The sequence below is a fragment of the Triticum dicoccoides genome, chromosome 6A (genome assembly GCF_002162155.2).
Source record: "Triticum dicoccoides isolate Atlit2015 ecotype Zavitan chromosome 6A, WEW_v2.0, whole genome shotgun sequence".
Lineage (NCBI taxonomy): Eukaryota > Viridiplantae > Streptophyta > Magnoliopsida > Poales > Poaceae > Triticum > Triticum dicoccoides.
Genome location: NC_041390.1, coordinates 308,973,203 through 308,986,149, shown reverse-complemented (window position 1 = coordinate 308,986,149; position 12,947 = coordinate 308,973,203).

The window sequence follows — 12,947 nt, the reverse complement described above, 5'->3', positions numbered from 1 at the left end:
TCATCTTCCTCCTCGTCTTCATGGGAGGAGTGCGTTGCGGAGTTATCGGACGATGAGTCCGATAACACCTGGCGCCGGGAACTCTTTCGAGTTCCCTTGGCCTTCTTCTTGGTCTTCTCCGGCACCTTGTAAGGAGCCGGAGTCAACATCTCCATCAGGAGAGCGTCCGCGTTGTCTTCGGGCAGGGGGCCGGACAGTCAATCTGCTCCGATGCCTCCACCCAGTCCTGTTAAAGGCATGGGAGCCCAGACCCCGCATATGGTTAAGCTATAGGAAATAAATGTCCTACCAGATGTACAGAACTTACCGGGTTCGCAGGGCGCTTCGCGCTTAGCCCGCGGTCCTTGGTGAGAGAGGGGGGGACCTCGGCGCCCTTGAACAGCACCCTCCAGACGTCTTTGTGCGTCGTGTCGAAGAGCTCGCTTAGAGTCTGGTGCTGGGCCGGGTTGAACTCGCATAAGTTAAAATCCTGTTGTTAACACGGGAGGATCTGGCGGAAGAGCATGACCTGGACTATGTTGACAAGCTTAAGTTTCTTGCTTGCCATGTTCCGGATACACTTATGGAGTCCGTCCAGCTCCACCGATGAACCCCAGGACAGGCCCTTCTCCTTCCAGGAAGTGAGCCGCATGGGGATTCCGGATCGAAATCGGGGGCCGCCACCCAGTTGGTGTCGTGTGGCTCGGTGATGTAGAACCACCCCGATTGCCACCCCTTTAAGGTCTCCATGAAGGAGCCCTCGGTCCATGTAACGTTGGGCATCTTGCCCACCATGGCTCCGCCGCATTCCACTTGTTGGCCGCTCACCACCTTCGGCTTGATATTGAAGGTCTTCAGCCACAGGCCGAAGTGGGGCCGGATGCGGAGGAAGGCCTCGCACATGATGATGAACGCCGAGATGTTGAGGATGAAGTTCGGGGCCAGATCATGAAAGTCCAGCCCATAGTAGAACATGAGGCCACGGACAAATGGATGGTGGGAAGCCCCAGTCTGCAGACGAAATGGTGGAGGAAGACCAACCTCTCGTAAGGTTCTGGGGTGGGGATGACCTGCCCCACGGCTGGCAGCCGGTGCGCGATGTCCGCGGCTAAGTATCCGGCTCCATGCAACTTTTTGATGTGCTCCTCTATGACGGAGGAGGCCATCCACTTGCCTCCCGCTCCGGACATGTTTGGAGAGAGTTGAGGAGGAGGATGCGGACTTGGGTGATGGAGCTCGAGTGCGCGAGAGTGGATGAGCAAGGAGGAAGAAGGCGTGGGTAGAAAAAGGTGAGATCTTATCCCTTTATAAGGGCGGACTAGACTATGCGCCCCCACTAGCCTGGTAAAACTCGCTTATGCCCCAAGCGCCGTAATTGATGGCACGGTAGGGTTACCCACGTTTGTATTGATGAGAATCCCGTAATAAGGGGTGCACGATCTCTGCTTTGACAAGACGTGTCAAGAAACCGCCTCGCGTTATGTGCGGTGCTGGTCAAGGAAAAACGGTTTGAATAATTACCAGGCCATGGCATGATTTCATGCTGCCAAAACGTGTCAGCAGATTGGAATTTTGGAAATATTATTCTCTCTATGGTGGTATGTGGAACTTATTTTGCAGGGACGGACACTATCCTTGTATTCAAACTCTTCTGTGGTGTATTCGGAGGAGGAACCCGCCTTGCAATGCCGAAGACAACAGTGCGTGCCGGACTTATCGTCATTGAAGCCTAGTTCAGGGGCTACTGAGGGAGTCCTGGATTAGGGGGTCTCTGGACAGCCGGACTATATCCTTTGGCTGGACTATTGGACTATGAAGATACAAGATTGAAGACTTTGTCCCGTGTCCGGATGGGACTCTACTTGGCGTGGAAGGCAAGCTAGGCAATACGGATATGTATATCTCCTCCTTTGTAACCAACCTTGTGTAACCCTAGCCCCCTCCGGTGTCTATATAAACCGAAGGGTTTTAGTCTGTAGGACGACATACAATCATACCATAGGCGAGCTTTTAGGGTTCAGCCTCTCCGATCTCGTGGTAGATCAACTCTTGTACTACTCATATTATCAAGAATAATCAAGCAGGATGTAGGGTTTTACCTCCATCAAGAGGGCCTGAACTTGGGTAAAACATCGTGTCCCCTGCCTCCTGTTACCATCCGCCTTAGACGCACAGTTCTGGACCCCCTACCTGAGATCCGCCGGTTTTGAGACCAACAACACCAATGCATGTCGATCCTACACTTCACATTCAGCTTTACAAGCAAGATGGAATGAACGAGTGATATTAGTATACTCCTTATACTCTAGAATGGTCTGAATCTCTCTATTTAATCCACCCATAAAATGTGCAAGCATAGCTTCATTCTCCTCAACAATACCACATCTAATCATGCCAGTTTTCAATTCCTGATAATATTCTTCTACAGAATTGTTTCCTTGTCTTAAATGCTGCAATTTTTGAATTAATTCACATTGATAATATGGTGGAACCCAACGAGTATGCATAGCAGTTTTCAAAGCAGCCCAAGTAGCTGGAATAGGATATAATCTACAATGTTCACACCACCAAACACATGAAAAGCTAGTGGAAGCACAAACAGCAGTAGGAACACATCTCTCCTCAGGATATTGTAAACAGGTAAATCGTTGTTCAGTTTCTAACTCCCAAGTAAGATATATATCAGGAACATATCTACCATCAAATGCTGGAATATTCAATTTCAATTTAGGGAGATGATCATGATCTTGTACCTGAGGAGGAGCCCTAACATTGCCATTATTTGCATGTGGACGACCTGGTGGTTGTGGTGCTAGTGGTTTCACGTAGTTCTGATTTTGATCAACCTCATCCTCGTAATCTCCTGCATAATCATCCTCCTCCACATCAGTAGCAGGAGCCACAAAAGTATCAACAGCAGCACCAACAATTTGGCCAGGCGCAAGAGGGACACGGCTCACTCGGCGGAGGGATGTTTCACGATGTGGAGGTAGTCGTTGTTTTTGTTGTTGTTGTAGAGGTGCGTTAGGTGCAGCCGGTGGTGGTGGTGGAAGATGCGCGAGCAATTCATTAAACTTCTTATCGAGCTTTGTTTCGAACGTCTTCTCCATGCATTTATCTTCTCCATGGCCTCTTCAAATCTGTTTAGCACATCTTGCACCTATCCACTCATCATTTGCTGAAATTTATCATGCAACTCCTTATTCATCATGTTCTCCCAGTCAGTCTCATTGGCTTGTGAGCCTACCATGGTTAGCAGCAATAGAAACACAGAAGAATATGATCCTATAGACTACTAACAAGAGGTGGTGGTGGGTGTCACAAATCCATCAAGAAAATCTCAAATTCTTACCAGTTCTTACCCAGCAGCAGGCGGTGATCGGCAACCATCATAGTCAAAACTCTCAAAGCTTGGATAGAGCGATTACCAGGGAGAGTCAAACGCACGACGTAGCTGTATGTGGAGCTGGGAAGGCTTATAATACAGTAGCAAAAAGGGTCAGCAATAATCAATTCAGAAATGCAAAGTTGAATAAACGCTCAACACGGTACTGTGCTGGTCCTAGGCTAGACCATGCTAGAGACGCGAGCCTAGAACACTAACAAAATCATGACACTGCACGCAAACAAGGGAGGAGCACGCTGTGAATTTTTTTTTCTTTTTTCACTTTTTTGCACTTTTTTCCTCTCCTTTTTTTTGCTCCGCAACAATTTTTTTCGAAAAAGTCTACAAATGGTCTAAAAACTGCCTAGCCAGAATTTTCCAGACTTAGTTTTTTTTAGTTTGGAACTTTTTTATACTGTGGGTAGCACGGAAGTTGGGGAGTCCTACTCTGTCACGACTCGGAGTATGGCGTGATCTGGAAATCCAAAACAAAGCAACAAATACTGGACTCAGACTAGGACTGGTGGCAGAGATGAATCTGGTGGAAACTCGGACTGGTGGCAGATATATGTAGGGCGGTGGAACTCGGACTGGTGGTGAATCGGTGATGGAGGTGAACTCGTATTATCGTGATGGCGGTGGATATGTGGTATATGGCAGCGGTGATGACGATGGTGGTATATGGCATCGGGGATGATGATGGTGGTATATGGCAGCGGTGACGATGATGGTGGTATATGGCAGCGATGATGATGGTGGTGGTATATGGCAGTGGTGATGATGATGATGCGGCGATGGCGTGACAACTTGTGGGCAGAACTCGAAACTCTAAAGGACTAGACACGACGATGCAACCGCAAATTCAACAATGCAAAACCCTAAAAAGATTATGCAAAGGCTCAGATTGGTTAGGATATGATGAACTAACCCTAAAAAAATTTGTTGGCTTTTTCGTGGACTATAGGTATGAAGAACAGACTCAATCTAAACTACGAAAAACTGTAAAATCTCACCGAACAACCTGGAAATCTGATACCACTTGATAGAGGCGAGGTGTACCGATCTTTGGATGTAATGATGGCTATCGTTTTTTGTGGGAGTCGACCTTGACGATCCGACTACGAATGTGCGAGACGTCGCACCTTAGAAATCGCTAAACCAACTTTCAAGGGGTTATTGACCACGCCAGACCACGATAAACCTGACCACGAGGGTCTATTTCCTGTGAGCAAACGAAGAACAAGCAAGAAACTGAGATTGCAATCTGGATATTGCGAATATAAGATGAAAGCTTTATTGATCAAGGTGGGGTTCTATGACGTCTTGGTCTGGTCATTGAACACAACAAAGTATGCGAAGTTGCAGCTATCGCGAACTTTAATCTAAACAAAACCCAAAGTCTAAACAACGCCCTAAGGGATGTATATATGGAGGAAGAGGAGGGGAATTTCATGGCCCTTGGAGGAGGGGTCCAAAACCAACCCTAACTCTTGTTTCCCCACACATACGGACTCTAAAAACAGCCTAAACTTAAGTATTTCGAAAATACATGGGCCTGGCCCAATAATAAGGTGGCGCAACACCTAGAATAGCCTCTGGACAAAATTTATGACGTGGCATCCTGTATATTTGGTCCAAGGCTTCATGCACTCCTTATGGTGGCTTCAAATTCCTGAAATCATCACTTGTAACTCCATTCTTGATTCCCTTGTGCATGCCATCATCTCCATCCTTGGTCTTAATCCAGTGTTCATCCCCCTTATCCGTGCCAGGCCCTTCATTTGTAAGCAAAACAAATGTATCCAATTTAGGCAGCATCATATTATCATGAACATTAGAATCATTACTAAGAAACAAAAGTACCTGATAATTTAATTGGCGTGCGCGAGCTCTTGTAATTGCTCCAGTATGTATTGCAGCAGGGGCTGTGGGCGTAACAATGGTATTGATGTCCTCATCACAGCAAGACTGGTGTTCTTCTCCATCATATTCTTGATGCACTTCTGCAGCGTCATCACCTCGTCGGATGATTCCCAATCCAGACCCTTGTTAATCCACGACGTGATCCGAATTGGGGGTCCGGACTTGAACTTAGGAGTGGCTGCCCATGTGGCGGCGCGAGGTTCGGTGATGTAGAACCACTCCTGTTGCCATCCCTACACGGTTTCCATGAAGGACCCTTTGGGCCAGGTGACTTTGGGGAGTTTGCTCACAATGGCTCTGCCGCAGTCTGCATGTTGCCTGTCAACCACTTTCGGCTTCACATTGAAGACCTTAAGCCATAGGCCGAAGTGGGGAGGAATGCGGAGGAGCCCCTCACAACGATGATGAACGCCAAGATGTGGAGAAAGAAATTTGGGGCTAAATCATGGAAATCTAGCCCATAGTAGAACATGAGGCCACAGACGAAGGGGTGGAGAGGAAACCCTAGTCCGCGGAGGAAGTAGGGGATGAACACCACCCTCTCATTGGGCTCTGGAGTGGGGATGATACATTTTTTGGCAAGGAGCCAATGCTCGATCTTCGCGGCCAAGTACCCTGCTTCTCAGTGTTCGTTGACATTCCTCTCTATGACGGACGATGCCATCCACTTGCCTTGTGAGCCGGATGTAGCCATGGTTGGAGGGGTCGGGTGGTGGAAAGAGCTGAAAGCTTGGGCACTGAAGCTCAAGGATGGGAAGGCTGAGGAAGGAAGAAGGCGTGGGGTAAAGAATGGAACTTTATCCGCTTATATAGGCAGTGAATATCAAGCTCCCCCCCCCACTAGCCTTAAAACTCGCCTATTCCCAAGGGGTCGTGCAAATGACACGGTTGGATTACCTAAACCCGTATTGATGAAAATCCTGTAATAAGGGGGCACGATCTCTACTTTGATAAGACGTGTCAATGTGGGCCATGCCTCGAGACACAAAGCGGGAGGCCAAAATGGTTAGAAATTATAAAACGGCCAGACGTAACGTCTCGCCGAAAAAGCCGTCAGAAGATATGCTTTATTGAACATTATGCCCTTGTGGTTTAGGGTTGCAGCTATAATGCGGAGCCGGATACAGATCTTTTGTTCAAGAGACTGCTTTGTATGCAGAGAAGGAACCCGCCTTGCAATGCTGAAGACAATCAACGAGCCGAATACATCATAATTGAAGACAGGTTCAAGGGCTACTAAGGGAGTCCTGGACTAAGGGGTCCTCTGGTGTCCGGACAATTTGATATGGGCCGGACTAGTGGGCCGTGAAGATAGAAGGCAGAAGACCTTTCCCCGTATCCGAATGAGACTCTCCTTTGCATGGATGGCAAGCTTAGCATTCGGGTGTATTATTTCCTCTCTTTGTAAACCGACTCTGTACAACCCTTGACCCCTCCGGTGTCTATATAAACTGGAGGGTTTAGTCCATAGAGGCTAAGACAAATCACATAGGCTAGACATCTAGGGTTTAGCCATTATGATCTCGAGGTAGATCGACTCTTGTAACCCCTATACTCATCAAATACAATCAAGCGGGACGTAGGGTTTTACCTCCATTAAGAGGGCCAGAACCTGGGTAAACATCGTGTCACCCTTGTCTCTTGTTCCCTTCGATCCTCAGACACAGTTCGGGACACCCTACTTGAGATCAGCCGGTTTTGACTCCGAAAATGACGGTGCTGCATGGTACTTGCATCACGTGGCCACTCCAATTATGATCGACTTGCTTGCCGTTGCCTTGAAGATGACGAAGGGGAAGTAGACTTGACCAAAGCCTGAATCTCCTCCATCCTTGCATCTTGCTCCTCCTTTCATGCAGAAAACTTGTTGTCGAAGTAATATCTGTACATGCTTCAGAGTGTCGTATGTCGATGGCGAGGTTGTCAATGCGCTCTCCCAATCATGATTGAGCGCCTTGCATTTGTCATTGTAGATCGAAGATGGACGCTTTGGTGATGTAGTTGTTCGTGTTGTCGTTGTTGTCGAAGACCGAAGATGAAATACCTCGCCTATCTATCACAAAACTCGAGCAAATGTGAGTGGAAGAAAGGAAAGAACTAGACCAATGTAACTTATCCAATGTTGAAATTGGATCAATGATCACTCAATAATGTAACAAGGAAATAGCACCATTGGTACCGGATCTTGTCAATTCTCACACCTACACAAGTAAGGCTTATGGTGGAGCTTGGTGAGGATAGTGGCACAAAAATTTGATGCAAAATGTTAGCAAGAGTCAATAATGTTGGAAAAGATTCGCAAATTCGCAAGTGAAAAAAGTAGACCAATAGCAATATGTGGGACCCAGAAACACACACACGGATAGATAAATGGGGTCGTGCAACCAAGGAATGAGCACAAAATATGGAATCCACGGAAAACACTCGTGTTGCACAACTCAAGAGAGACGCTAGCACGATTGCTCAATAGGCGGATATGACACTTGTGCACAACCTATAGGAGACAAAAATGCAATGACTTCTATCCCAAGTATGATATGTATGTATGGTTCCCGGTGTTACGATCCAAGATGATCAGATATGACAATCTTATGTGCAATGTGGTATGATGCTATGGCTATTGCTTACAAGCTCTTTGCTTTCTTTTTTCTTTTGCTTAAAAGCTTATTCTTTTTTTTGATATGGCCACTATGCGAAATGCACAAACCAAGATAGCAATTGTGTATATGTAACACAAGGGATGATATGATACCAAGATGATACCAATATGATATGGTATGCATGCAATGGAAGGTGTAGATCGATGATCACTAATGTGCACAAGTTACTTTGCTGGCAATACTCAATGGCTAGTCTCGAAAGGCAAGTGATGCAAAATGGGCTAGGGGTTATCAATGCAATGGCAAGAATGTACAATAATAGGATACCACGATACAAAGATGATATAGAGGTTACCGTTCTTGCATACGGTTGATGGTGTCAAAATGGTGAAGGTGGTCGATGTTGAATCCTTTGTGAAGTTGAGCGGTGGTGTTGTCGATGTCAAACTGTTCCTAGTTAGTTGAAACACACTAGGAAACGGAAAAACTACAAACTCAAAATCTCCAAAGGCAAATGTCAAATGGTGGTAGCGGACATGCGGTGGTGGTTCCGGAGTTGGCAATGTGGAAGTGGTGGTGGCGGTAGATGAAGAAGCAACCGTCCCTAAGTAACTGAAACACCTTAGGAGGCTCAAGTCAATACTCAAGCAACCACAAATGCTATACGGAGCGAAATGGGTTAGGTTGCCGAAGGTTATGGTGGTTTTGCGGATGATATGGTGGAGCACCTAGGCAAAGATGCCAAAATGCCAAAATTTTGATGGAGTCAAATGATGTTGGAACCTATCTAGATGTATGGGGGATGTCAATAGCTACTCAATGAGCTAAAGAACGCGAAAATCAGACTCTGGATGTGTACGTTATGGACGAAACGGTGAAGTGCACGCGGCTGCTGTAGGGGGGCCGTGCGCATGGGGGTAGGAGCCCGTGGGTACGGGGTACCATGCGCATGGTACAGGTCCGTGGGCACAGGGTGTCCAGAGACTTCTCGGGGTCCCGTGCGCACGGGGTCTGGGTCCGTGGGCACGGGGTGGGCGGAAATTTCGCGATTTCGGGGCGGAAATTAAAGATTTCTAGGGCAAAATTGAAGAGATTTTGGGGAGGGGTGGTGGGGAAAAGATGATGGAAATCTAGATCCACTTGCAACCAAGAAAATCCATGGATAAAATCCAACAAAACATCACCAAACCAATAAATCACAAAAAAATTGGGTCTATTTTTGGTGGGGATGTTTGAAATTGGGGATGAACACAACAAAGTTATGCTAGAAAAGAAGAACGGGGCTCCAATTTCTTGAGAAACCTTGGCTCATGATACCAGGACGTTCATGAGCAAGGAGGGGAGCTCCAATTTCGTGATCAACATGGTTCTAGATACCAAGATGTTATAGGGTGGAACACTAAGATGGATCTTTCACGAATTGGAGGGGAAATCCCACAAAGAACACGAAGAACACAAGAGAGGGGAGCACTCAAATCAACTACATACAATCACACATATGCTAGATCCAAGAACACACAAGAGGTCACAATGATCCAAGGACAATAAAGGAATGATACAAGGTAACTAGTTCATCCAAATCCTATGAGGAAAGAGGTCTTGATGATAGTCTTCTCCAAGAGAAGGGCTTGAATTCACAAGGGGGTCTTCTCCAAAGGAGGTCTTGAACTCCAATGGAGTGGTCTCTCTCTCTCTCAATAGGAGGAATGGTACAAGGAGCAAAGCTCACATAGATCAAGTCATGTCATTTGCTAAGTCTAATGGAGGAGTGAGAGGGATATATATATAGGTAGGTGAAGGAAAGGGACGAAGTGGAGGCCGAACAGGCGACTCTCGGCCGTCCATCCTGATGAGCCTGTGCGCACGGGGTAAGTTGGGCCCGTGCACACGGGGGTCCCGTGGGCACGGTACAAGCCCATGCCCACGGGGTGCTCTAGCGCTAGCTCCCTATGTAGCCCGTGCACACAGAGTATTCGAGGGCCGTGAGCGCGGGGTTGTCTGGGAAGTGCAGAGATGAACTTCGTGCACTCCTTCTTCTTCCTTGTGGCCTTGGGTTCCTTCTCCTTGCCCTTCGGGAAGCTCCCTAGCTTCTTGGTAGTGGTCGCCCTTGTACCTAATGATGCACAACATTCCATGGTGAGGTAGCAACCAAGTCCAATAGATATTCATGTAAATCTCGAAGAGGAGCGGGTTCACCTTAAGTCCGGTCGGTCCACTTGGGGCTTGAGGTGCTATGAAGGTGTACATGGAGATGACCGTGGGATGCTCCGCATCAAAATTGTTTGCCCATTGGAACTTGAAGTACAGAATATACACGCTTGTGTGAATGATTGTGTATTGTACCATTGTGAGTACAAAGATTTTCATGCGTGTCCGACATGCAAGCATGCACGATACAAGCGTAGGAGAGCAAAGGACAAGTACAAATTGGACGATGAGATCAAGACAGGAATCCCGTTCAAGGTTGTTTGGTACTTGCCTTTAATTCCAAGGTTGAGGCATTTGTTTGCAAACCCTAGAGAGGCAAAGAGGTTGCGGTGGAATCATGGTTAGCGAATTGCGGATAAGTATATGATGCACCTGAAAGATGGGGCTCAGTGGGAATTAATCGACAACAAGTTTCAAGACTTTGCCAAGGATCCTAGAAGTATAATGCTCGGGGAGTGTACTGACGGGATGAATCCTATTGGCGATATGAACACCAATCACAGCACATGGTCGGTGCTTCTGTGCATATATAACCTAGCTCCTTGGTTGTGTATGAAGAGAAAATACATTATGATGTCAATGATTATCCAAGGCCCGAAGCAACCTAAAAATGACATCGATATTTACTTTCAACTACTGGTAGAAGAACTGCTAACAATGTGGATAGATGTGTTTGCTGTAAAATGTTGTGATGCTTACAGAAAGGAGATTTTCGATCTATATGTGATGCTGGTGCACACCATTCAAGATATGCCAGCACTGGGCAACACATCGGGGTAGAAAACAAAGGGAGATGTAGGGTGTGTCACATGGATGGATAGGACAGCTAGCAGATTTCTTCCCAACTCGCGCAAAACTGTGTATTTGCGTCATCGTAGATTCTTACAGAGAAATCACCCATATTGAAAGATGAAAGCTGAATTTGATGGTACGGCAGAGGTAGGTGTGGGCCCAAGACCCTATGATGGGGAGGTGGTCCACAACATGGCTAAACAAATTAATGTTGTGCTTGGCAAGAAGCACGTATTGATGGTGAAACAAACACTCAAGGGTCAAGTGTTTAAGAAGAAATCGGTGCTCTAGAAATTACCTTACCGAGAGATTCTATGTGTACGTCACTGCATCGATGTGATGCACATAGAGAACACCATATGTGAAATCATCCTTGGTACTCTGCTCAAGATTAAAGGTAAAAGTAAGGATGGCGAGGTTCATGGCTTGATGTGCTTGCTAATCAATCAAAACGCAAGAGTGAAGCAGAAGATGATGAAAAATTCATCAAAGCTCGTCAGAGTTACAATTTCAGTACAAAAGAAGCAACACAGTTCTTCACCTATTTGTTGTCAGTTAAAACACTCTCTTCCTACTCCGCAAACATCAGAAGTCTCGTGGATGTGAGCTCAGGTAAAATGAAGTTGGGACACATGAAGTCACATGATTGCCACGTAATGTTAACACAAATCCTCCCAGTGGCCATCAGGAATCTGATGGACAAAGATATAAGAAACACACTCATTGAGATCTATGATTTCTTCAACCAACTATGGCAGAAAGTTTTAGATCCTGAAGAGTTGGATCATGTGCAAGATGATATTGCAAGAATATTGTCCAACCTAGAGATGTTTTTCCCACCGTCATTCTTTGATGTCATGCTGCATCTCACTGTGCACCTTGTCGACGAGATAAAGTATTGTGGTCATGTGTTTCTTCGCAACATGTATCCCTTCGAGCGGTTCATGGGAATAACGAAGCGCTTTTGTGGGAACCGAAACCATCCAGAGGCAAGCATCCTACAAGGTTATACCACGGAGATGTGGTTGAGTTTTGCGCCGAATACGTGAAACAAAGACATATAGGTTTGCCCCTCTCTCGCCATGAGGGAATGCTGAAAGATAAGCCGGTCCTTGCTGGCACGCAAATGGCTGCACCTGGAGAATTGGCAGAGGAAGCCCATTTGACTGTACTGCTTAATAGGCTAGTTCTCACGGCTTATGCCAAAGAACACTTGGCAGATATATGCCAAAGCTTCTTACCAATGGTGCCTTCATCAGATGTGGAGATGAAGGAGCACACTAAGAACTACACCGAATGGCTGAAGAATCATTTGGCACAAGGATCCATCGATGACATTGCTACATGGTTAGCACAAAAGCCATCACCTACGGTGTTGACGTACCAAGCATATGACATAAATGGATACATGTTCTACACTGAGGAATGCGATTAGAAGACCTCATCTCAGAACAGCTCTGTTCGAATAGAATGCATGACTGTAGATGAAGCCGATAAAAAGGTATACTATGGAACCATCAAAGAGATTTGGGAGCTTGATTATGTGAAAGTCAAGGTGGCATTATTTAGGTGCACATGGATCCCTCTTGGTCATGTAAAGGTTGATGATTACAGGAAGACATGTGTTAACAGGACAACGATGGCATATCATGCGGACCCGTTCATTCTTGCCAGCGATGCTACCCAGATTTTCTATGCGGAAGACCCCTTGCATGAGTACTGCCATGTAGTGATGCATGGGAAGAGGAGGTTAGTGGGTGTCAAGGATGTTGCCGATGAGGATGAGTACGATGAATTTGATGAGTTGCCAGCCAAGGGATCATGCACCCATGTAACAAAGAAGCGTAAAATCATCAGAAAAACCATGTTCATTCGGGTTCAACCTAATGATCCCAGTTCCCCCATGTACATGGGAATTAAGCCATAAGACTAGTCTTTTATGCCTACCATGCAACTTAATTCGTTCAATTTAGAGTTGTCGCATGTACTGAATGTGTGAGTTATGCCCGGTTTCTTGTTGATGTAAGAACCGTTAATATGTTGACCTTGATATGCTATCA